The sequence below is a fragment of the Nannospalax galili genome, unplaced genomic scaffold, assembly GCF_000622305.1.
Source record: "Nannospalax galili isolate Female #2095 unplaced genomic scaffold, S.galili_v1.0 scaffold2415, whole genome shotgun sequence".
NCBI lineage: Eukaryota > Metazoa > Chordata > Mammalia > Rodentia > Spalacidae > Nannospalax > Nannospalax galili.
In genome coordinates, this window is record NW_008336309.1 from 239,210 (window position 1) to 262,541 (window position 23,332).

General features: G+C 43.5%; 1 pseudogene; it reads left to right on the forward strand.

Annotated features, from left to right (window-relative positions):
* The window catches only part of LOC103732451, a 43,179-nt pseudogene extending 20,311 nt beyond the window's left edge, over positions 1-22,868 (forward strand).
* Positions 22,869-23,332: the final 464 nt, after the last annotated feature.

Consider the following 23,332-nt stretch of genomic DNA (forward strand, 5'->3'; position numbering starts at 1 on the left):
GCTCCGGTAGAGCTCAAACTACTAGTTTTTGCATTGTGGGCTTGGTTTTGTTCCTGAAGTTGGGGTGCTGTGATCCCACAGACCCCTCTCAGCACTTCCGGACCTGGGGAAGGCCTGCACCCCTGGCCTTTCCAATACCTTCCAGCCTGCTAAAACAAAACAGCTTTTTCAAACTGTCTTCTTATCAAGTAAGCTACTTAAGACAAATTAGATGGAACTTCCCGCTCCCCCTCCCCCACTCAGTGTGGCTCTGACTTTCAGACGCCGACCTGTTTACCCAGGACAGGACATCCTAGCCACTATCCAACCTCAACCCCATGTCCCTTCCACACAACTCCAATTAGGAGCAGTCACAGCAGATGACACTATTTTAGAAGAATCGATACCAATTATTTCTATTGTCATCCTTGTGTTGTGGGTCCGCTTTCTTGTGGTAAAGTACACATAATACAAATTTTGCCATTTTGACCGTCTTTCAATATTCAAAATGCTCTGTAGCCATCATATCTACCCATTTCCAGACTTTCCCTTCATTTCAAACAAAAACTCCACCCCACGAAAAACTAATTCCCTTTTCCTGTTCCTCCCTCCCCAGGAACCTCTACTTTCTATCTCTACAACTTGGCCTATTCCAGAGACTACATAAGTGGAATCACACTTACTGTCCTTTTGTGTCTAAGACAATTTTAGTTGTGGTCAATTTATTTTAGCACCATAGGCCTGATTTTCGGTTTCACATTCTCTGGAAAGAAAATGGGAAAGAAGGCAGCATAATAGACTTCACTTTGCCCATGCTTCACACTGGCCACCCTCTGTGGCTGGGTGTGACCCTGAAAACTGCTTCAGTGTTGTGGGAAAGAAGTTGCCATGCTCAAGTATCTGAAAACAAGGAAGAGTCTATTGTTTGAGGCTTAGGGGAATCAGACCTTGGCTGGCATTTCCTGGCCCAGCTTTAAAGGGATCCTGACAAGGCTGTCACTGTGTGTATGGATAAATATGAAATGTCCCCACAAGCTCGGATTTTAAAGGTTTGGATGCCACTGCTGGCACTATTTTGAGAAATTGTGGAGGTAAGACCTCTGACTAGAGGAAGTAGGCAGGACCTTGGCGTATGTTATCACAGGCGACTTCCTGTCTCACTCTCTGCCCCTGGCCTGCTGTGATGTAGCTGAGTTACTCCACCACACTGTGTCCACCATAATGGGTTAAACTCTCTGAAATCATGAGCCAAAATAAATCTCTCCTCCTTTACGCTGCTTTTCTTAGGTACAAGGTCACAGTAATGAAAAGTAATGAAAAATTCACTGTGAAATATAATGGGGCTGCCACTGCGCAGGTGTGAGTAAGGAGAGAATCTAGCTATGGATGTTTGAAGCTGGAGAGGCCACAGAAGGCTCCGAGTACCTAGACATACTGGGATGCGGTTTTGAGTTTATGTAAGAGGATATAACCTGAGAACTCAAGGGGGCAAAAGTGTGATGCATAGATTTCTTTGTGCCTGAATTGGAGGAAGAACCAATTGTCAATTTTGCCACCATTCTCTGAGTAGGACTTCTTGTAGAAATGGCTCTCACTATGTGTATTTTTGTATTTTGAGACTGTAATTCTAAAAATTCCAAGAAGAGGGGAATTGGAACCCTGGCTTGAGTCCTTAAAACTAACCTTTGTAGCACTTGATAATGTGCTTTATAATACACTTCTCAGAGACATGATCTCATTTCTCATCCTAGAGAAAGTAGGAGGATCTTACAAGAAGCAACAGGAAAAGATGTGTCACTTATTGGTTTCAAGAAAAGACAGAACAGCTCAGATCTTCAAAAGTTTTCAAACCTGAGATATCTCCTGAGCGGAAAAGAGAGGTAGAACTCACACATGAGAAGTATATTTTGGCCAAGACTTCAGGAAATTGGAGATTGTATGACTCAGACTGTTAAAGTTGATCTCTAAGCCAAGGTTTCTTAATCATACCTGGCTTTTGCAGGACTTCTTAGAGCCTTCTTAATGCTAATGTGCATTGTGACTTCCCAAAGTCAGTCTAAGATATGCTATATAGTATTTCTTACACATACTTGATAACGGAATAGTGTTTAATGTCAGTGATTTTTGTGGACACACATTGGGAAATGCATACTGAGGTGTGTGATAGGGCCCTGGACCCAGGAAAGAGCAAGACCATAAAAAGCAGAAACAAAGAGCTTTCCAGAGATGAAGATGGCTGAAGATCTGAGTGGGATGGGCTGAAACCCAGAAAAGTGGGATGGCAGAGTAGGGTGGATGCCTAGAATGGGTTTAGGGCAGGTCTGAAAGCAGAACTCCCCGCAGAGGTCTGTTCTAGTGGGATGTGTAACGTCTGCCCCTCCATCCTCACCAGGTTGGCAGTAAAGAGACTGGGGAGGCCTACAGCCCCCAAGTTCACAGGGGTCTCCCAAACCAGGCAGACCCCTCATGTAGAAATGTGAAGACCCTTCAAGCCATTTTCCTGGGGACTTCACACTTACAAGCAGCCATCAACACTGGTTTGGAAACCCCTCCTTCACACTGTTTAGGTGGCAGGTTTATTTAATGGGGCTTAATTTTTATTCTATGTCAAAATTTTGCTTTCCAAATGCCTTAACCTAGAATTATAATAGTGGATGCCACTTTAAGCAGCTTTCCCTGTCCCCAAAACTGCAAACAAGCACTCAGTGGCTATATCTAAGTCTGATGCTCATGAGACCTGGGCAGTTTCTAGCCCTTTCCTCATTTTACAGATGAGGAAGTCGCCCCTTAGAAAGGTGTACAACCTCATCACTGATCTTACAGTAGCAGATGACAGGTCTCAAATGTGAACCCCAGTACTCTGCCTTTGTGGACTCTGCTTAATCATCAACTCATCTGGAAATAATTACCAGCTGTGCCTCCCCCACTCCCCATTCATGTTCTCTGGTTACTCTTCCAGAGGAATCACAATTATATTCCAGCATAAGACTATATTTACCAGGCTCTCTTTCAGCTAGGCTCATTCAGTGAAGTGAAAGCTGTAAAATGTAGCCTCTGGGAAGGCTAGTTAAAAGAATTTCTTGCTGCAAGGTGTACCCCTCCGTGCTGGCCTTCTCCTCCTTCCCTCTGCCTAAAGCTTGGAGGTGGTGACTGGAGTGTCAGCTGCCATCTTGGACCAGGAGGTACTGTAGGGGATATTATCTTACTGGTAAGAATAATAAAGCAGGAAGGTAGAAGTCTGGGTTCCTCCTGGCTGTGTTCCAGCACGCCTACCCTTAGACTGCATACCTCCAGAGATAACGTTAGCCTTTATAGTATCAATGCCACTGTTCCTTTCTGTTTTATGCAGATGAAGCCAATTGTTAGAATAACCCATACCATATTTTAAATTGTGCTTGCTGGATTTAATTTCTAGCTGTCTGTCCCATCAGTGGATAATTTCGTCCATTAAGTCCCGTTTCCCTTTCACGACCCATCCCCTAGGGATGAATGTTCCCTCCTATCTGACTCAAGTCCAAAGTCCCAGTGACCTTTTCCATATTCACCCTGCCTCTCCCTTTCTGAATCTCACACTGCCACAACCAGACTTGGACCCTGTTCTGTAGGGCAGCATTCCAAACAGTATTAGGAATGTCTCATACAACAGTTGTTTGGGCAGAACCATGGTTTTGTGTAAAAAGCACTAATCTACTAGAAAAATAAGGGGGCGAGTCTCCCTGTTCAAGCTGCAAGAGTGTTGCTGGAGAGCTGCAGGTGATATTAAACCCCTGCCTTGTCAGTAATGGCTTTCCCATTTCACAAAAAGCAGATGGGATCTTAATGGCCTGTGACTATTGTCTATTTCTTTAAGCAACATATGTGGAGCTCAGTGCTTCCCTTCTAGGCTACGGTGTAGTAGTCACATGAGGAAGGGGACATCTGTAAATCTCTACATGCACCCTTTCGTTTAGAAATTTTGTTGCTTTGTTTCTGGCCACCCCTGCGCAAAAACAAAGAAACAAAAGGACACGTGTATAAAATTAATTAAGAGAGTGCTGATTGGACAGTGCCATACAGCACCCACTTTACCCTGAAGAAAGCAATAGAATGGATCATTTCCAGACCCAAATACTGGAATACATGTGAGGAGGAAAGAAAGATGGAATTTGGGAAGTGGAAGCCAAGGTTCTGTCTGTCTCTATAGGTGCTTGCTGTAGGAGTTGTGATCACTTTAATCAGTTCTTGAGACTTTCTTTTTCTTTTTGCTATTGTCTATATTTGTGGTATAGGTGGAGAAGTCCCACATTCCCACCAGAAATGTCTGCTAGTCTGTTCATCTGAGGAGCAGACAGATTCTGTCTGTCATCCAGCCCATCACCTAGGAAACAATGCTGGCTCCACAAATTAGAATACTCTAGCTAGTTAGAGCTTAAAGAGTGCATGTGTACATGTTCTCCTCTAATCATTAAATCAACTGCAGGAGACAGTTACTCTCACTCCCCCCATTTTACAGATGAGGACACTGAGGCATATAGGTGAAGTAACTTGCATTATTAAGGGTCCAGGTCAGAACTCATAAAGGAAATCTGATTTTGCCTTGGGGGAGACAAGCTAGGATGACCATGCTAGAAGGCTTAGGAGTTTTCTGGGACAATAGATTTTCCATGTAGAAACCAGGAAGGCCTCAAGCAGACTGAGACAGTTGATCATCCCTGCTAATCTGGAAGATGCAAGGACCATATCCCTCGTTACAAAACTCAGATGACAGCCATGTCAGTTGATACATCTATGAGCAACCATGTTCACCAGAGTGTACCCTGAGAAAGGGCAAGGCCTGGTGATTCTCAGTGGGGCTGAGGATTGGATCAATTTCCTGATAAAGAAAACTAAATAAATCCTGACACTTAGGGGGGAAAAATGATGTTAACCTCGGAATGGTTTGAGTGAAAAGGAAATTTACATTTCTTTATGTTTTTATATTTTATTTATTTATTGTATGTGTGTATTCCTTGCATGTAGGTAGGTGCACCCCTGTCATGCAAATGTCTACAGAGGTCAGAAGAGGGTATCAGATCCCCCTGGAACTGGAGTCACCATGTAGGTGCTGGGAATCAAGCCCAGGTCCTCTGCAAGAGCAGCCAGTGCTCTTAACCACTGAACCATCTCTCCAGTCCCAGAAAATTTACACTTCTTTATATTAGACCATCAATCCCCTGGGACTTCCCATTAGCTAGACCATGTTTAATTCTGTCAGTTACCATGAGACAGAACTGTGGTCGCAGCAGACAAGGCTTTGTGCACACAGCTGTCATCCTTTCAGTGGAACAGAGCTCAGGGCATCCACAAATGTCACATATACCCCTGCAGCTGGCTCAGGGCTGTTAGGAGCTTTCAGCTCATTGTAGAGGGATGTAATTCAGCAGAGGCTTCACAGCTTGCCACCAGTGTCCTTTTCCTTTGGTTGATAATGAGTAAGAGAGGCAGATGTGGAACTGTAGAGTCACAGGTGGAAGGGACATTGGGGGAAAGGGATTGTGAGGAACCTGTGAAAGGGGTTTGTTGTGGTAGCCAGCCATGGAAGTGAGAAGGGGAACAATGACACTAAAATGACTGCCATGTGAACTAGCCTCACTCTGTTCTTCACCAGATGACCTTCAGCATTCATTCAACAAATATTCACTAAGCACCTGCCCAATGTCTCTTCTAGGTGCCATGTGATGTTCCTGAGCTTGGAGCAGAGAGTGCCAAACTCTCCCATCATCTTCACATGGCCTGCTCCCCAGACTTGTCTTCACATTGCCCTCTTCTTATAAGGACACCAGTCATACTGATTTATAGCCACAGCAAACCCATCCCATGCATGGTTACATGTGGAGGTACAAAAGATTAGTGTTTCACCATTCCAGTTTTAGAGGGACAGAGCTCAACCCATGCAGAGATCTTGCATAAGCACTTTGGTTTCTTTACCTACAAAATGAGAACACAGTAGCACCAGCCCAGGATCATGAGTAAGAATAACAATAAACACATGAAATTCTCCCAACAGTGCCTTGAATATAGTCATTGTCTCTTAAGAATTTGCCTTTTTATCATTTTGAGATGCTGGGTGTGAGCCACTATAATGACTACTCCCTACATATCTGGCCCACTGCTGGCACAACAGAACTCTAACATGGTTGCCAAGGCTTTGATGACCGACCCCTGCTGACCCCTGTCTGTGCCAGGCTTGCTGCCTATCATGAACTTTGAGCTACCCAAGACCATAGACATGCTCTCAGGCTCCATTTGCACTTCTGTGCTATGCCTAGCTCAGCTATCTGGAAAGCTGCTTTATCCTTCAGATCCCATCCAAGCTGTGCCTTCTGTAGTTATTTTTCTCTAACCACCAAATAGGAGTCATTGTGCTTCAGTTCTCCCTACAAAAGTGCATACATGCTGCTGGATGGTTAATGCCAGTGTGCTTGACTGTGACCTCCCAGACTACAGCTTCCCAGGAAGGGCATTTGACTTGTTAACTACTATGTATCCAACACCAACTACAGGGCTTAGAAAACTCTCTTGATTACCTGCTCAAAAGCTATTGCTTATTTACTTGTTATTCATTCATTTATTTATTTTACCTAATTGGACCTTGATTTCCCTCTGGTATCAACAACTCCAGAAGACTACAGGCAGATGTCTCAGAGTGCATCTCAATCACATTAAATTCTGAATAGGATATAGCACCCACACTGTTCCATCTCACCTCTGAGATCAGAGCCCCAAGGCTTTCCAAGGAAACTTGCCCAAGGGATGTTCAACTTTCCAAGTTGTTGGGCAATGACCAACAACTGGGGTGACTTCTGGGACAGGAGAAGTCTAGACAGGAAAAGTAAGAAGCCATATCTGTCTCAAGGTGAGTGGAACAAATGGCACTTTTGAGATAGAGTCTCCCTATAGCCCCAGCTGGCCTGGAACTCACTATGTAGAACAGGGTGGCCACAATCACAATTCCAGGGCACAGGAATAAACATCAGTCTGCTCAGAATGTCACAGAGTGCAGAGAGAACCTGAGTTCCTGGTGATTTCCCCAAGACTGCATTAAGTAGCCCTGGCACTGTCTCTGCTAGACTCTGTGATGGGATGCTTTCACAATGCCACCTGTGTCATGATAATTCTGCTACTTCACAGCAGCAACATCTTACTATAGAGATGATAGTCTCTTCCTTATATTTACACAATGGTTTGTCTCTTGCAACTATACATACTTAACTAATACAGGCACTGAGAGAATATTTTGAATAAATAAATCATTCATACTAAACACAGTAAAGAAGGAAAAGAGAGGCAACATCTCTCTTTAATGTGTATTATCATATGAAGTCTTCTGAGTAACGGGGCCTTGGAAACCGTGCCCATTAGGGATGAGGAAGCCGAAGCTCAGGTTGCGTATCCTATCCATGTGCTGAAGTTGAGCAATATTTAATTGCTCTGTTATTTGTCACTGTGTTTCTTTAGCGTCTTAGTTCAGACATTTCATTCATAGCACAGGATTTTTCTTTTTAAGTTTCTTTTTCTACTTCCCATTGAATTCCCTCCTTCCCCCACCCCCTAGTGCTGGGAATGGAACCCATAGCCTCATGGATGATAGGCAATGTTCAACTGCTATAGCCCCAGCCATCCCACTGAATTTCACCTGCTTTTTTTTTTTTTTTTTTTTTTTGAGATAGTGTTTCCCTATAGCCCCAGCTGGAACTCACTATGTGAACCAGGCTGGCCTCTATCTCATAGAGATCTGCCTGGCCCTTGTCTCCCCAGTACTGGGATTAAAGGCATGTGCCACCACACCCAGCTCACCTGATATCTTAAAAGTCACCATCCTAGTTTTGATCTTATGCTGATCACTCTTAACTTTTGACTCATATGCATGCTTATTTATCCTTTTAGTTCCTCAGTGCGGTGACTCTATATCATCTTCTGGATAGGATAGAGCGTTCACACTATGCCACACCTCTGAGACCACAGCCCCAAGGATTTCAAAGGAACCCTACCGAGGGGATAGTCCCATGCTACTTGGTCTCCCTATCTCATTCCTTTGACTTGAAGCATGTCTAAAGTTGACTTGGGAGAGGGTGCCAGCAGCACACCCTAGCTTATGGTGTTGGCAAAAAGCCAGGAGTGCCGGCCAAATCCCAGGAATTATTGCCATCATATTACACGGCCTGAATGTAGGTTATAAGTATACTCTCTTTAGCAAGCCTAGAAAGACCAAGGCTCACTGACAGCCTTCTGCAGCTCTTTTCTCTTCCCCTTGGTAGGAGCAGAGATGGGAACAGAGAACACAGTTCCAGCTGCCAGAATGTCTGCTGCTTGCAGCCGCATTTCACAGATAAATGCTGTAGAAGATGTCTTAGCTCCATCCAGGGAATTTCAAGTGCTTCGCTCCCGCTTCTGAGGGAAAACAAACGAACAAACAAAAAACTGGTCCTTTTATTTAGCAAAGTCCCAGAAATTGCATGTGGAAAGTACTCTGTGAACTGGAAATCATGTGCCCTCTAGTGGTCATCTCCTAGAAGTGGCAGTCCCAATCAGATGGTCATTTCTGAAGAAAACGGTCAGGTACCTGCAGAGCAGGTGACAGAAAAAGAATGATTTAGAACACTGAAAAAGCCGTCATTGTGGAAAACCATTTCTTGAAAATAACAAATACAGGTTATGAGTGTTAAAAGTAGACCACAGAGATTTCCACAAATCCTGATATGTTATATCGAAACTGTCCTGAACTTGAGTCTCCAGCACTGAGCCCCTAAGGTTTGGATGGGATCCCAAACCTGGGTACTGAGAGGGAGAAACCCACTCCCCTGGGCTCCTTCTGGGAAATGAAGGCTGTTCCAAACGGGAAGAGATTTGGTAAGAAACTGAAAACTGGGCGGACAGAATGGGTTGGCTAGGTCAGACTTTTTTTTTTTTTTTTCATTATTTCCTGAGAAAGGGAAAGAGATGGAAGAAAATCAAGACAGGCATATGTCCTCCATACTGAACACTGCCCCCCATGCCACCCCTAGGGCTTCGCTATAGTTTCCACTGCCCAGGACTGCTGGTGTGGGGGAGGTGGGAGTGTTGTTTCAAGACAGCCTAAGCAAACAGCTCTGCTTCAGTATTGATGCAAGGCTGAAGGGGCAAGCCTGGAAACTCACAACTATGATAGAAGGGCGTGGATCTTAACTGAGTCAGACCAATTTTAACCAGATCTCTACCAAAGTTATACAGGCACAAACACAGTTAAAATCAATGTTTAAGGACTGTAGGTGCAGTGGGGGATGTGGGCGGGGTTGCTTAGTATAGTATATGCCAGACCCTGGTTTCCATCACCAGCACCTGAAAAAAAAAAAAAAAAAAGTTCAGGCCTGGATTTTTAAAAATACCAACCAAACAATATCGACTCCATATCTGACATTCACATAATAAAAAACAGGCACTGGAGCAATACTCCTGGCTAAGAGTACAAACTGCTTTTCAAGAGGACTTGGGTTCAGTTTCCAGCACCCACATCTGGGAGCTCACAACCCCCCATAACTCCAGCTCCAGGGGCTCTGACACCCTCTTATGGCCTCCACTCAAGTGCACAGACACACAATACAAATAATTTAAAATAATAAAAATAAATCTTTACAAACAACACCACCAACAAGAAAACTTGATAACGGCCCATGCCAACTCTGAAGTGAAGAATTGTTGGGTTAAGGCACAGAGCTGTGCTCTTAAAACAATGTAATAAGCTTCCAAGATTCCTTGGGTGTAGTTATTTCAATTTCCCAAGAGCTAGGGAGGAAAGACAGATCCAAAGTGAATGAGCCAAAGCTCAGCGTCTTTCCTCATGAGCCGCAGACGAGCAGCAGACCAAAGGCTCATGCCCAGGTCTTTCATGCAGATTGTACAGTCTTCTCTCATCTTTTTAATGGTGAAATAATTTCAGTTGAGAAAAGTTCATAATCAAATACTTCTCTCTGACCTAATCTACTGCCTTTCGGCTGGTGCTACAAAAGCTACAAAAGCCTTAAAACTGCCACACATGTGAAAAATACTTAGCTTTTTGTCTGAGGGATGGGACCCAGCTGACCAAATAAAGCCCCAATAACAACCACATAGCAGGTCTTCCCTATATTTTTCATGTGTGCTTGGGAACAAATTTTATATTTCCTGCCACTGAGATTTCTTTCTTCTAAAATACTGCAGATCTGTGGTTCTCAGGCATGGGTAGCCTGACAGGTGAATACATTGAGAGCTGGGAGAGGTTTTATGTCTTGTTAGGGCCCAGAACCTTTCTGGCATCTGTTGGTGAGAGCAACTTGGGCGAGTAACTTGCATAGGCATCAGGGAGAAGGATTCAGACACTCTATCAATCTTTAAAATTTTATTTATTATTTTTATGTGTATGAGTGTATTGCCTGCATGTATGTAAGTGCACCCATGCCATGCAATGCCCACAGAGGTCAGAAGAGGGCGTTGGATCCCCTGGAGTTATGGATGGATGGTTGTTAGCCACCACGTGGGTGCTGGGACTCAAACCTGGGTCCTCCTGCAAGAGCAGTCAGTGCTCTTAACCACGGAACCATCTCTCCAGCTCTGCACACTCTTTCAATTTTAAAGCAAGATGCAACAAAGGAGGAGAAAGGGCACAGCCATGCAGGGGCACACATGGCCACACTCTATGCTATGGCTCAGTACACCAGAGGCACATTTTGCCCAGAAGTCCTACATTTGTTATATGATGACTCATTCAGATAATACCAAATGCCTTTTCCATGACCCATACTTGTTTTTCTCCAAGCATGTTAAAGAGAAAACAATTTGGAGTCATTTGTCTTGTTTCATCCATAAAAGAAAGACTTAGACTTATGCAGTCTCTTGTCTCCAAAGAGCTCAGCACACCTACCCATCTGGTGTCTCATTCCTCTTTGTTTAATCCCTATAAAGTCAATAAACTGTTATGCTGCGTATACTCGTTACCGGGAGAAGTGAGAGTATATAGACTTGCTCCTGTTCGCCACAAGGGGGAGCCCATGAGCCCTGTACTTATTTCTGCATCTGACACTCACCTGCATGTGGCTCTACAGGTCCCAGGGTACCTGTGCCCACAAGCAACCTAGCTTGGAATGGCCAACGGAAAGAAAGTGGACAGAGAGTTACAGTATCATCTCAGGATTACAGTAATCTTCAGGGAGAGAATATGGGTGTGGAGAGTTGGGGAGGACACAAAAGAAATCTATTACAGAATTTAAAACATAAAGGTTCAGTATAAATTGTAGTAAGTGAAATAAATGGAAAAAACTTATTTGGTCCTTTTTAATTACCTAAATTAATTAAAGCAGACTTTCCACTCATGCAAATGACCTTACTTATATGTTTTCTACATTTGATGGACAAGTTTGGCCAAAAACAACACTTTACCTTTTTTGTCTAACAATAAGAAAATAAGAACAATAAGAAAATGTTCTACCCCTGAAAATAAGGTTGTAGATAACAACTATTAGCAAAAGTTTGGAGCAGGTGGAACTTTGGTTTGTTGTGGTGGTGGCTGTGATGATCTGGATACTGCATAAGGCAGGTGGACAGTTCCTCAACAAGTTAGACACAGAATTACTACACAGCCAGCAAATCCACTCCTATGTGCATACCCCAAACAAGTGAAAACAGGTGCTCAAAAAATTCCTTGTGTATGTAGATTCACAGAAGAACTGTTCACAAGAGTCAAAAGGGAGAAGCATTCCAAATGTTCACGAACAGATGAAGAGAACAAATCACAAGATAAACATCCAGTGGACTATTACTCAGCCATAAAAGTAACTGAAGTTCTGATCTATAGTCCTTGGATCAACCTAGAAAATATGCTAAGTGGAAAAAGCTATAGATGTGAAGGGTCACATTGTATAATCCCACGTACAGGAAATATTCAAAGTATGCAAATCTTGAGGCTGGAGAGTTGACTCTGCAGTTAAGAGCACTGACTGTTCTTAAAAAGGACCTGGGATTGAGTCCCAGTACACACATGGCAGCTAACAACCATCCTAACTCCAGTTTCAGGAGACCTGATGCCCTATTCTGACCTCTGTGAAGATTGTATAACATGGGTGCACTTACACACATGCAGGCAATACACTCATACACATAAAATAAAAATAATAAATAAAATAAATATGCAAATCCATATGAACAGAATACAAATTGGTGACTTCCAGGGACAGAGAGAGTGTTGTATGGGAACAAATTGTTTAATGAGCATGGGTTTTACTTGGGGATGGGGAAAATGCTTGGGAACCAGGTAGCAATGGGAACAACATAATACTGTATGTTAGACCAGGGAATTCTTTACTGTAGAGTGGTTAATTTTATGTTAAATGAATTTGATCCCCAAAAAATGTTAAATGAAGCTTCAGTCAGGATATGTCTGGGAACAAGAGGACAATGAGATCTTGACAGATGGCCTAGAGGGGAGCATTTGAGTCAATGAGCATTGAGCATTGTGTGTAAGGAAGAAGCAGCAGAAAGCCAGCAACCCAGGCAGGGGCTGGGCTGACCTGAGTAGTCTTATGTGCTGGGGGAGCAGATCACATCCAGACTTAGGGTGGGAGAGGCCTTCATTGTTACCGGTGGTCGAGGTCACTATCTGGACCAGGTATTCCCAGGTTCTTGGTGGCTTATTCAAAGCATTGAGATAATTACACACAGATTTACAAAATACTTTATTCAAAGCAAAATGATAGCACACATTAGAAAGGAATATGGCTGTCAAGAGTAACAGCAAGCCACCTAAGAGAAGAAGTATTCAAGGGCCCCAATTATGGTTTAGAGCTTCCTTTTATGGGATTCAAGAGAAGGAGGAATTTGATAAGTGGCATAGCCTGGGTAGTTCTCTGTTTTGATTAACAGATTTGGCCTTTACTTACTGCACACATCCTTTCCCATCATGGATCCAGTTACAATCATACACACTCTCAATTATGCATAGGTGTAAGATGGTAAAGAGGGGATTCTCCCTAAACATTCAGTGAGAGGACAGAGTTCACCTTATTACATATGTACCCCAAACTAGTTCTAGTTAGATTGGCCCATCTCTCTTGGTTTCAGGATGTGTTTGAATACAAATAGGGCATTATCAGGGGGTTTCTAAAGGAAGTAGCTTGTTTGTGTTGTTAAAAGCAAGTATTTGTGTGCCTCAGTGTACATGAGGGTACTGGGTTGCTAATAGATTACTAGGTGCATTGTTCATAAAGAGGTGTGTACATAGAAAATGCAGGTGGGGCCTGTATTAGTCACTTTTCTCTTGCTGTGATAGAAATACTGACCAAAGCAATTTATAGAAGGACAAGTTTATTTGAGCTTACAGTTCCAGGGGAATTACAGTCCATCATGGCAAGGAGTCATGGTGGCAGAGGTGGCTGGAGGAGGAGCGGAAGCCAAGCTTTACATCTTCCAGCAGGCACAAGAAAGAAACAAGCAACTGGAGATCCAGCAAGGCTTAAGAACTCTCTAAGCCTGTCCCCAGTGATGTGCTTCCTCCAGGATAGCCATGCCTTCTAAGAACTCCCAAAACAGCACCACCATCTGGGGACAAAACGTCCAAATACTTGGAGCCTAGGGGGACATTTTCATTCAAACCATCACATTCCATCCCCTGGCCCCCATAGGCTCATGTCCATATAAAATGCAAAATGCATTATTACAACTTTAAAAGCCCCCATAGTTGCTGGGCATGGTGGTGCATGCCTTTAATCCCAGCACTCAGGAGGCAGAGGCAGGCGGATCTTTGTGAGTTCAAGGCCAGCCTGGTCTACATAGTGAGTTCCAGGACAGCTGGGCTACAAGGAGACCCTGTCTCAAAAGGACAAAAAACAAAAACAAAGTCCCCATAGTCTTTATTAGCCTTAATACTATTCCAAAGTCCACAGTCCAAAGTCAGTTAGAGGTTAATAAAGACATATTTTTCAGATAAAAGCTTTAGAACCCCTGCATTACGATCCTGCAGGCTGTGGGGCAGTAGCTACAGCTCTTTGTTCACAATAATGGGCTGCATCATTACCTTATGAGAGGACTTGGAAACCATGGTCAACCTCTCTTGGGTCTGCTCTCAACAAGGCTAGAGAAAGCAAGCTAGCCAGGGAGATGCCATATGGCTGAAGGAGGGCAGGGAAGAGGGTATGTAGGAGGATCTGAAGGTGGATTTGAAAGGGCGCAGCCAGCAGGAAGAAACCACCCACCATGGCTACACATAGGCTTCCCACAAGCAACTTCAATGACTAAGTACATGTGGTGTCTGAGGTTTTTCTCTTCATAGAACTCTCTCAAGTGCATACCAGTAAGCACTGCTTGGTAAAGTTCATGTACCAACAACAAAGCAGAGGTTTATTAATGGCATCTTTACTCAAGCATGCAGCACCTGTGTATATGTGTGTACATGTGTTAGAGATAGGGACTGAGCATATGTAGAAAAAAGAAAACTACAGAAATTGCTCTTCTGAGACACACAGTAGGAGGGAGATAATTCAACTCGATGTGCCATGTTGTGCCTCTTCATTCTACCCCAGCAAACCTAAGGCAAGAACCTCATTTCCCATAAGGACCACAATGGACTGCTCCCTGAATGATTATTAAATGTATGCCTCACTCTCCATCTGCACCCCTCTGGATCTCTGCAGCACCTCATCCATGGGTCCCAAGCCCCTGTCCGTCTCTAATCCTCCTCCACATTCAACTAATGAGCCCTTCTTACACTATCTCATTTCTCCATCTAAACACCATCACTCTTCAACTTGGTCCTCAAATCCTGACATCTCATTCCAGAGCTCAAAACTGCTAAGGTACGTCAGGTTTTCTCCCCATGGTGGCTCTTCTCCACTGCCCTGGTCTTTCATTGGTCGGTTCAGCACCAGACTGGGACAGGGACTACGCTTGGTTTGTATGAATATAGTTTCTTCATCAGGAGTGAAGTGAATTAACATTTGAGTTCAAATTAACACAAAATGCAATAGAATCTAGTTGTTTAAATCTTACATTTGTCTGCTAGAATTGCTATTACAGATATCACAGACTGGATAGTGTAGACAACAGAAATTACTTTTCTTACAGTTCTAGAGACTGGAAGGACAAGATCAAAGTGTCAGTGGGCATGGTTTTTCCTGAGGCATCTTTCCTTGGCTTGCAAATGCTGCCTTCTTACTGTCTTCACACGGCCTTACCTCTGTAAGCATATCGCTAGGGTCTCCTTCTCTTCTTGTAAGAGTACCAATTCTCCTCATCTTAACTTAACCTTCTATTAGTTAAAAAGACTCATCTCCAAATATGGCACATGATAAGGTTCTGGGCATACGGCTCCAACATATGAATTTGGAGAAATATAATTTGAATAAGCCCTGTCCATGATAGGTCTGTAGCAATGTATTTAGCAGGTTTAATGGTATCCCGTGACAATGTAATGGGCTTGCAATCTCTCTTCTGCCCCTACTTCTATGTTGCCATTTAAGTACCATAATAAATTAAGAAAATAAGATGGAGAACTGGATGGCACAGCCCTCTACAGTTTACTAGTCCTTCACCAGCTGTCTACACCAGAACAATGCTGAGGCTGTAGGGGGAGTTTAGAGAAACTGCTACAAAGATTTCTTCTCAAAATTGAAGAAAAACTATTAGAAAATAACTCTGAAGCAAATTTGAAAATGGCTGAACTGCTAACCACCAAACTAGAGACACCAAATGTTCTTAATATTCACTGGTGACCTACTCAGAGAGCAATACCAGACAATCTCAACAGAGCCCACCACTGTGCATTAGTCCCTCTGACCCTGGAGAGTGGGGTTCTGAATTGCGGCTAACTCTTGCCACCTTGCAGCTCCAGGTTCTCCTATTACTTAGAGTCTTTAGCCTTACATGAAGTTATCTGTGGATTCAAGCACTTGCTTGTGGTACAGAGAAAACTATATGCTGTATACAAATATGGAAAAATGACTCTATCATGTGGCCAAAACTGGGGAGAGAGAAAATCCCAATATTTCTCAACCTGGCCCATAGCAGTATTGTAACTTGTAGAAGAGATGAAACAAAAGCCAGGAAATATACATGTGGAGATCCACACGCAGGTCTGTTACTGGAGCTGGGAGATAGTCTCTTTCCTGGTGTGGGTCATTTCTCTTGGAGTTGGTTATTTGTATTTCCAGTATGGCATTTCTTACAGGTTCTAACTCCTTAGATTCTATACAGCGTGGCTCACTTCTTCAATATTGCTGAGCGGATAGGAGTGGACTGAATTGTGTTCCCTCCCATTTCAAAAAAATTCCTGTTGACGCTCTGACACCCAATGGGATTGTATTTAGAGATAGGGCCTTTAGGAAGGCAATTGAGATTAAATGAGGGCATGAGGATAGGGACTCCAAAGGAACTGGAGTCCTGGTAAGAGGAGGAAGAAATAAAACTCCTGCACAGCAGAAGCATCATGTGAAAACATGGCCAGAGAGGGGCCATCTGCAACCCGAGAGAGTCCTCAGCAAAAGCTGTCCTTGATCTCAAACTCCCCACCTCTTGCACGTCAGGAAAGTAAATTCCTATTCTTAAAACCACTTCAGCTGTGGTATTTTGTTAATACACGTTTGTAAGAAATGTGAAATTATGTGCTCTGACCCTGTCCTCCTGATAAGAACCTGAATTTTTTTTTTTTTTTTTGTCTTTTCGAGACAGGGTCTCCCTGTAGCCCCAGCTGGCCTGGAACATGCTATGTAGACCAAGCTGGCCTTGAACTCACAGAGATCTACCTACCTATGCCTCCAAAGTACTGGGATTAAAGGTATGTTCCATCACACCCGGTGAGAACCTGCATTTTAACAGGTTGATTGTTGTGTACACTATCATTTGGGACACCCTGTACTAGAATATCAACTGTCTTGTAACTCTGTTCAGCTCTTGGTCCAATAAGATAGGCACTCATGAACTTCAGCTATATAGCAAGAGAAAATACATTAACAAGTTGAATGAAATAGAAATGCCATGGAAATATAAGGAACTGTCATCCTAACACAAAAATATGCAATGGGAGTAGACAGCTGATACTTGTGCCTATCAATCACTGCTCTTTCTGCTAAAAGCTGCTCACCCTATGCCCTTTCTCCAGGGCTGGTGATTCACAGGACTCCATCAGGAGCAGACACATGACCCAGGCTTGAATAATCTTGGTACTTCATCAGCCTGTCCACCATTATTTGTTAGTCTCTCACCAAACAGGTGCAAGCAGACCTCCCCTGAGATTTAACATACAGATGGTAGAGGAAAGAAGGTCTCCTATTTATGGATCCTAAACTGGACAGAGCTGCCAGACTTCCATGGGAAAGAACGAGACCATGCTACACAGAACACCAGAGATGAGAGAGGATGACAGGGGCCACAGAGAACATAGTTTGGATTCCCAGATCCAGCTGTTCCCTTGGCTTTCTCAGTTGTAGAAGTCAACTTACACTTAAGATAGAGATGGATTTTTGTCACTTGCAACAAAAATATTCAGGTATTAGAACAGTTTTCTTCAGAAATTTTGTTTGCAATAAAGCAATATTCAACCCAGAAATTGACCAGTGTGGTACCCACTTATTCCAGCACCATGGGCAAAGCATTATGTTGAATACCAGGGATACCAATGCATACCTTCTCCCTCCTTGTTAGCAGTCTGGAGGCTGAGGCTAATGGAAAGTCCAGGGCATATGCACTCTACACAGTGCAAGATAGTCAATGCAGCAATGGGGCGCGGAGGAGAGCAGTGTGGGAATCAGAGGCCAGGGGACGCCCAGAGATCGGATAGCAGGCCATGAAGGAGTACATTAGGGGTGGGATGTATCCAGGGGATATACATGGGGAGTAGAGCTTCTGCTTAGCTTGCATGATGCTCTGATTTTGATCCCTAGCACTACAATTAAAAAGGGGGAAAGAGGAGTAGCCTTTGAGTAGACTCCTAACAGTGCAATGTGGAGAATGGCATTCCAAACTGAGGAATGTGCTTTTGAGAAAGTAAAGAAGTGTGCAATACTGGGGGCTAGGGGCCTGGTGAGAGCACTTGGAGCCTGAGCACAGGGGGGGATGAGGGAGTGATGAGAGGCAAGGTTCCGCAGGTTGGTCAATGGCATCTTGGAAGATCTTGTCCAGTCAAGGAGTTGAGTGGAATCCTAGGCAGCAGGCAGCTAATGTGTGGTTCTGAGATTTGTCATTTAATGAGGTCCCTCTGGAAGTTAAGTCAGACCAGTAAACTATTAAGTCCTGGGTGGTAAGAACCTGTCTGGGACATTGGTAGTATTTAGTAAATATTTAGTAAATATTTATTGGTAGTGGGACAGCAAAGGGAACCCATTGAAAGATGTTTTTGAGGCGGGCATGGTAGTGCATGCCTTTAATCCCAGCACTTGGGAGTCCATCCTGGGAGACCCTGCCTCAAAAAGAACAACAACAACAAAAAAGATGTTTTTGAGCTAGTAACAATAGGATTTATGGAACAATTAAAGAGAAAAGGAGGGAGAGAACTAAGGATGATTCAACAGTTTCTTGGATGACCTGACAGGTGAAAGAGTATGTCTAGGTTTTCAGGTAAAGAAAACAGCCTCATCTCTGAGGATGCTAGATTTAAGGAGCCAGAGGATCTGGAATGAAGTGTGGAGAAGGAAGATGACCTAACAGACCAGAAGCTCAGGAGAGATCAGGGTGACCCATAGAAATGTCTGGAAGTCACCATCACAGAAATACTATTCAGAAAAGAGGGTATTAGTTGGGAGAATTAACCTCTGTAATGTTCAAAATTGTTCAAAGATCACTCTACAAAGGAACGTGTCACACATATACAGAGCAAGAGAGAGAGAAAGGCAGACTGACAGAAACAGAGAGCAGAGGTCCTTCATAACTGTTACTTAGAACAGCAAAGCTCCACATACCCCCAAAATAAAAATGCCTACACAGCGCAAGTGGGGACAAAGCAAGAAAGACCAGCAATTTGATCCCCTTAAATGCCACAGACAAATGAGAAGCTGTTGGAGAGTCTGCCTGGCAGCCGATGTTGAACCATCCACAAGGAGAAACAGCCTCTGCATCTCCCAAACCAGACAACAGCCATCGTACTTCCGCCAAGCCCATGCTGATCGCTGAGCCAGGGGCCTTCCCGGTTTTTCATTTTCCCGCCAAACTGGTCCTGCACTGCTGCCCACTTGCCAGAAGCCCCATGTCTGCACCTCCACAATTACCTGGTAAGATGCTACAGACCCTGTGGTGGGTATACACAGGAATGGGGAGGCACAGACAGCATGGCCAGGGAGTCATGGCCCAAAATCAGTTACAGCAGATTCTCAGTTGGACTCTCCGGTTCAGCTAAGGTGCAGCGCATCGTCTGAGTACACTCTATCAAGAAGCAAATTGCTTTTCTTGTTATACCTTTCAAAAACCGAAACAGCCAGGCATGGTCGCTTAAGCCTGTAATCCTAGCACTTGGGAGGCTAAAGCAGCAGAAATGCTATGAGTTTGAGGCCAGCCTGGGCTACATAGTGAGACCCTGTCTCAAATTAAGAACTGAATTAATAAAGATTTTTGATTTGATATTAACAAAGGATAAAAGGACATACTATAGCTATATGCATAACCTATTTGAGTTTTTCCTTTAAAATGTATATATAAATGAGTGTGTGTGTGTGTGTGTGTAATATATCTGAAAGGATAGACCTCTAATACTGGGCAGCTAGGTGAGAAAGGGAGATGGGAAACGTTTACCTTTCTGAGCATTTTTCTTTTTCTAAACAAGAAACTTAATTTTCAAAAAAGCATTGAACATTTAAATCAATTCAACCTAATACTACACAGAATTCCAAGATCTGCGCACTAACATGCATTGCTGAGTATCATGGTTCCAAGTAGATGTCTGTATCAAGTCAGAACAAGTTCCTAAGGACTGGCTATACAGGAGAGCAGTGCCTGGCTCCAGACTCCCTCTCTGACATCCTCTCTTCCTTCCATATCATCAGGCAGGGACTTGTCTGGAGAATGCATGTAGGAGAAGGGAGTCACCACACTAGTAAATATGGGAGTCGCTAGCTACAAAGACACTTGTGAAATAAGACCAACCCAGATGACTCATCATGCGTTCATGGGGACTTCAACACTGTTTACACAGACTATCTTGAATTTATCAGTCAATCTAAACTTCCATGGAATTAATAATGCCAGTGATCTAGTCTAAAATTGGCCTGTTCCTTGGCTGAAGCAGGTAGATGCATGTTTAAGCCAGCTTCCTCCTCCCAGTGAGAAATGGATTCCAGGCTGGTGGCAGGAGCCTCTTTACCAGCCTAGGGGAAAGATCATCAGGAGAAAAAATCCTGAGAACTTCAGAAGACCTCCTGAACAATAAGGAATAACTGGTTCATAACACTTCATAAAACTGGGGGTAAAGATTCCCAATTAGGGAATTTAATCAAGAAATTAAGTAACATTAAAGAGATGTAAAAGTCAGTTTGGAAAACAACGTCCTACATGTGTGATGTTTTTTGTAAACACTGGGGAATTAAGCATGCAGCTGTCAATGATAGCAAGCAAAACAGAAGAGGTGGTTTCTATATATCCTGTGACATCACACACTGCCAACAGTTCTGCCTAAGAACACCTGCCCCAGGCAGAAGACATTGGTAAGGAAGGGGCCTAGTCATAGGAACCCCCTTCCAAAAAGGTACAAATCATCAAAAGAAGTATGAACCAAACTACCCACAGCTGTCACAATTCAAATCACCTGCAATCAAAGGTAAAGTTATAAAACCTTTGTAAGATACATGTGCTGTAAAAGTGGGATCATTAACCAGACAAAGTGGCTCACATCTGTAATCCCAGCACTCAGGAAGCTGAGGCACGAGAACTACTGTAAGTCTGAGGGTAGCCTGAGATACACAGTGAGTTACAGACCAGCCTGGGATACAGAGTAAAACCTTATCTCAAAGAAAGCTTTTTCTTTAAGTTGGGGGTCAGTGAGATGGTTCAGTGGTAAAGGTATTTGCCACCAAAACTGATGACTTGAGTTCACTCCCTGGGATCCACATGATGGAAAGAGAGAATCAACTCCTGCAAGTGGTCCTCTGACCTCTACATGTGTACTGTGGAGTATGTGTATATGTGAAATAACTAAGTGAATAAATATATAAACAGAATATTTTTAAGGTGGGATAATTGCCAGGTAAGTCAAAAGCTATACTAACTCATGTCACATTTACATGTGTCAAAAAAAAAAAAAAAAACTGCCCTTTGCTTTCCTGGGCTGCACAGCCTCCTGCTTCCTGGTGCCAGCACCTTTCCTGGGTAAGTCCAGTGGCACCCACTGCACCTTGATGCCCCCAGCCTCATTCACACTCCCAGCTCCCCCACCCCACCACTCTTCCTAGCCTGGGTACTGGCCCAATTCTTGTCTTGGCACCCCAAACACTGGGGCTGACCTCTGGGCCCAGAGCCACCACTGCTTCCTGATCCTTTGCATCCAGACCAACCCAGTTCCTCCCAGTAGTCCCCAGGAGCTCTTGGGGCCTCTTCCTGCTCCCACCTCCCTTTGCATCCCTGGGTGGTACAGCAGCCAGCTCCCTGAGACCAGCATCTTTCCTGGGCCCTGCTCCCAGGGCAGCCCAGCCCCCAAATTCCTGAGGGCAGCATCTTCCCTGAAGGGATCCAGACCTTAGAAGAAAACCTGAGAGCATCTGAGCCTCATCTCACTTGGGCCTCTGTGGGAACTCCTGAAGACAAAAGCAATTTGGCCACTCCAATATAAAATCAAAAGAGAGAACCTGAAGCCTAGACCTACCAGCTTTTCATGCCCAACAAGTAAACTACAAAGGCACATAAAGTTTACAAAAAGAAGCAGATCTAAACTCGACAAAGTAAGGCTTGAGTCTCACACAAGAATCAGAAACTACAAAAGAAACTCACATGTCAAAGTCACAGAGAAAAATAATAACATGAAAAATCAAAATAATATATCCCCACTGAGTACCAATAGTCCTCTAGAGGCATACAATGAGAACCCCCTAGAGATAACACAGGACATGGAACTCAAAAGAACAATTATAAACATGATAAAAGAATAAGAATCCAAATGAGGGAGAAAAGTTTAAACAGATTTCTCAAGCTTATGAAGTTCTTTCTGATTTCAAGAAAAGAGTTATATGACAAAGGAGGAGAGCAGGCCATTAAAGAGGGTGAGCAGGAGGTGGTTTTGGCTCCCCCATGGACATTTTTGATACGTTCTTCAGAGGAGGAGGAAGGATGCAGAGAGAGAGAGGAGAGGTAAAGATGTTGTGCATCAGCTCTCAGTAACCTTAGAAGACTTATCTAATAGTGCAACAAGAAAACTGGCTCTGCAGAAGAATGTGATTTGTGACAACTGTGAAGGGCGAGGTGGTAAGAAACGAGCAGTACAGTGCTGTCCCAACTGCCCAGGTACTGGTATGCAAATAAGGATTCATCAGATAGGACCAGAAATGGTGCAGCAAATTCAGTCTGTGTGCATGGAGTGCCAGGGTCATGGAGAACGGATCAATCCTAAATACAGATGTAGAAGCTGCAATGGAAGGAATACTCTTCGAGAGAAGATGATTTTAGAAGTTCATATTGACAAAGGCATGAAAGATGGCCAGAAGATAACATCCCATGCTGAAGGAGAACAAGAACCAGGACTGGAGCCAGAAGATACTATCATTGTGTTAGATCAGGACCATGCTGTTTTCACTCGACAAGGAGAGGACCTTTTCATGTGTATGGACATACAGCTGGTTGAAGCACTGTGTGGCTTCCAAAAGCCAATATCCACTCTGGACAACTGAACCATAGTCATCACTTCTCACCCAGGTCAGACTTTCAAACACGGAGATACCTAATGTGTGCTGAATAAGTGACCACAGATACCACTCCAGATTAATTTACCCAGCCAAAATGTCTATTATAGTTGAAGGGGAAAGAAAAATCTTCCACGATTGAAAAGGCTGAAAGAATTCATGTCCACAAAACCAGCCCTTCAGATAGTTCTTGAAGAAATACAAAGAACTGAAGAAAAGAGCAACTATACACAAGGGGTTACCAAAAGAAATTCAGTGAAGGTATAACTGTGGAAATACACAGCTATATCAAGAATGTGAACAGAAATAAAAATGATAGGATTCAATACACATCTTTCATTAATAACTTTAAATATAAATGGACGGAATGCCCCAGTCAAAAGACATAGACCAGTTGAATGGATTAAGAAACAAAACCCATCTTTTTGTTGTCTGCAAGAAACTCATCTCACTTTCAAGGACAGAAACTACATTTAGGTGAAAGGATGGAAAAAAGTATACCAAGTGAATGGTACTAAGAAAAA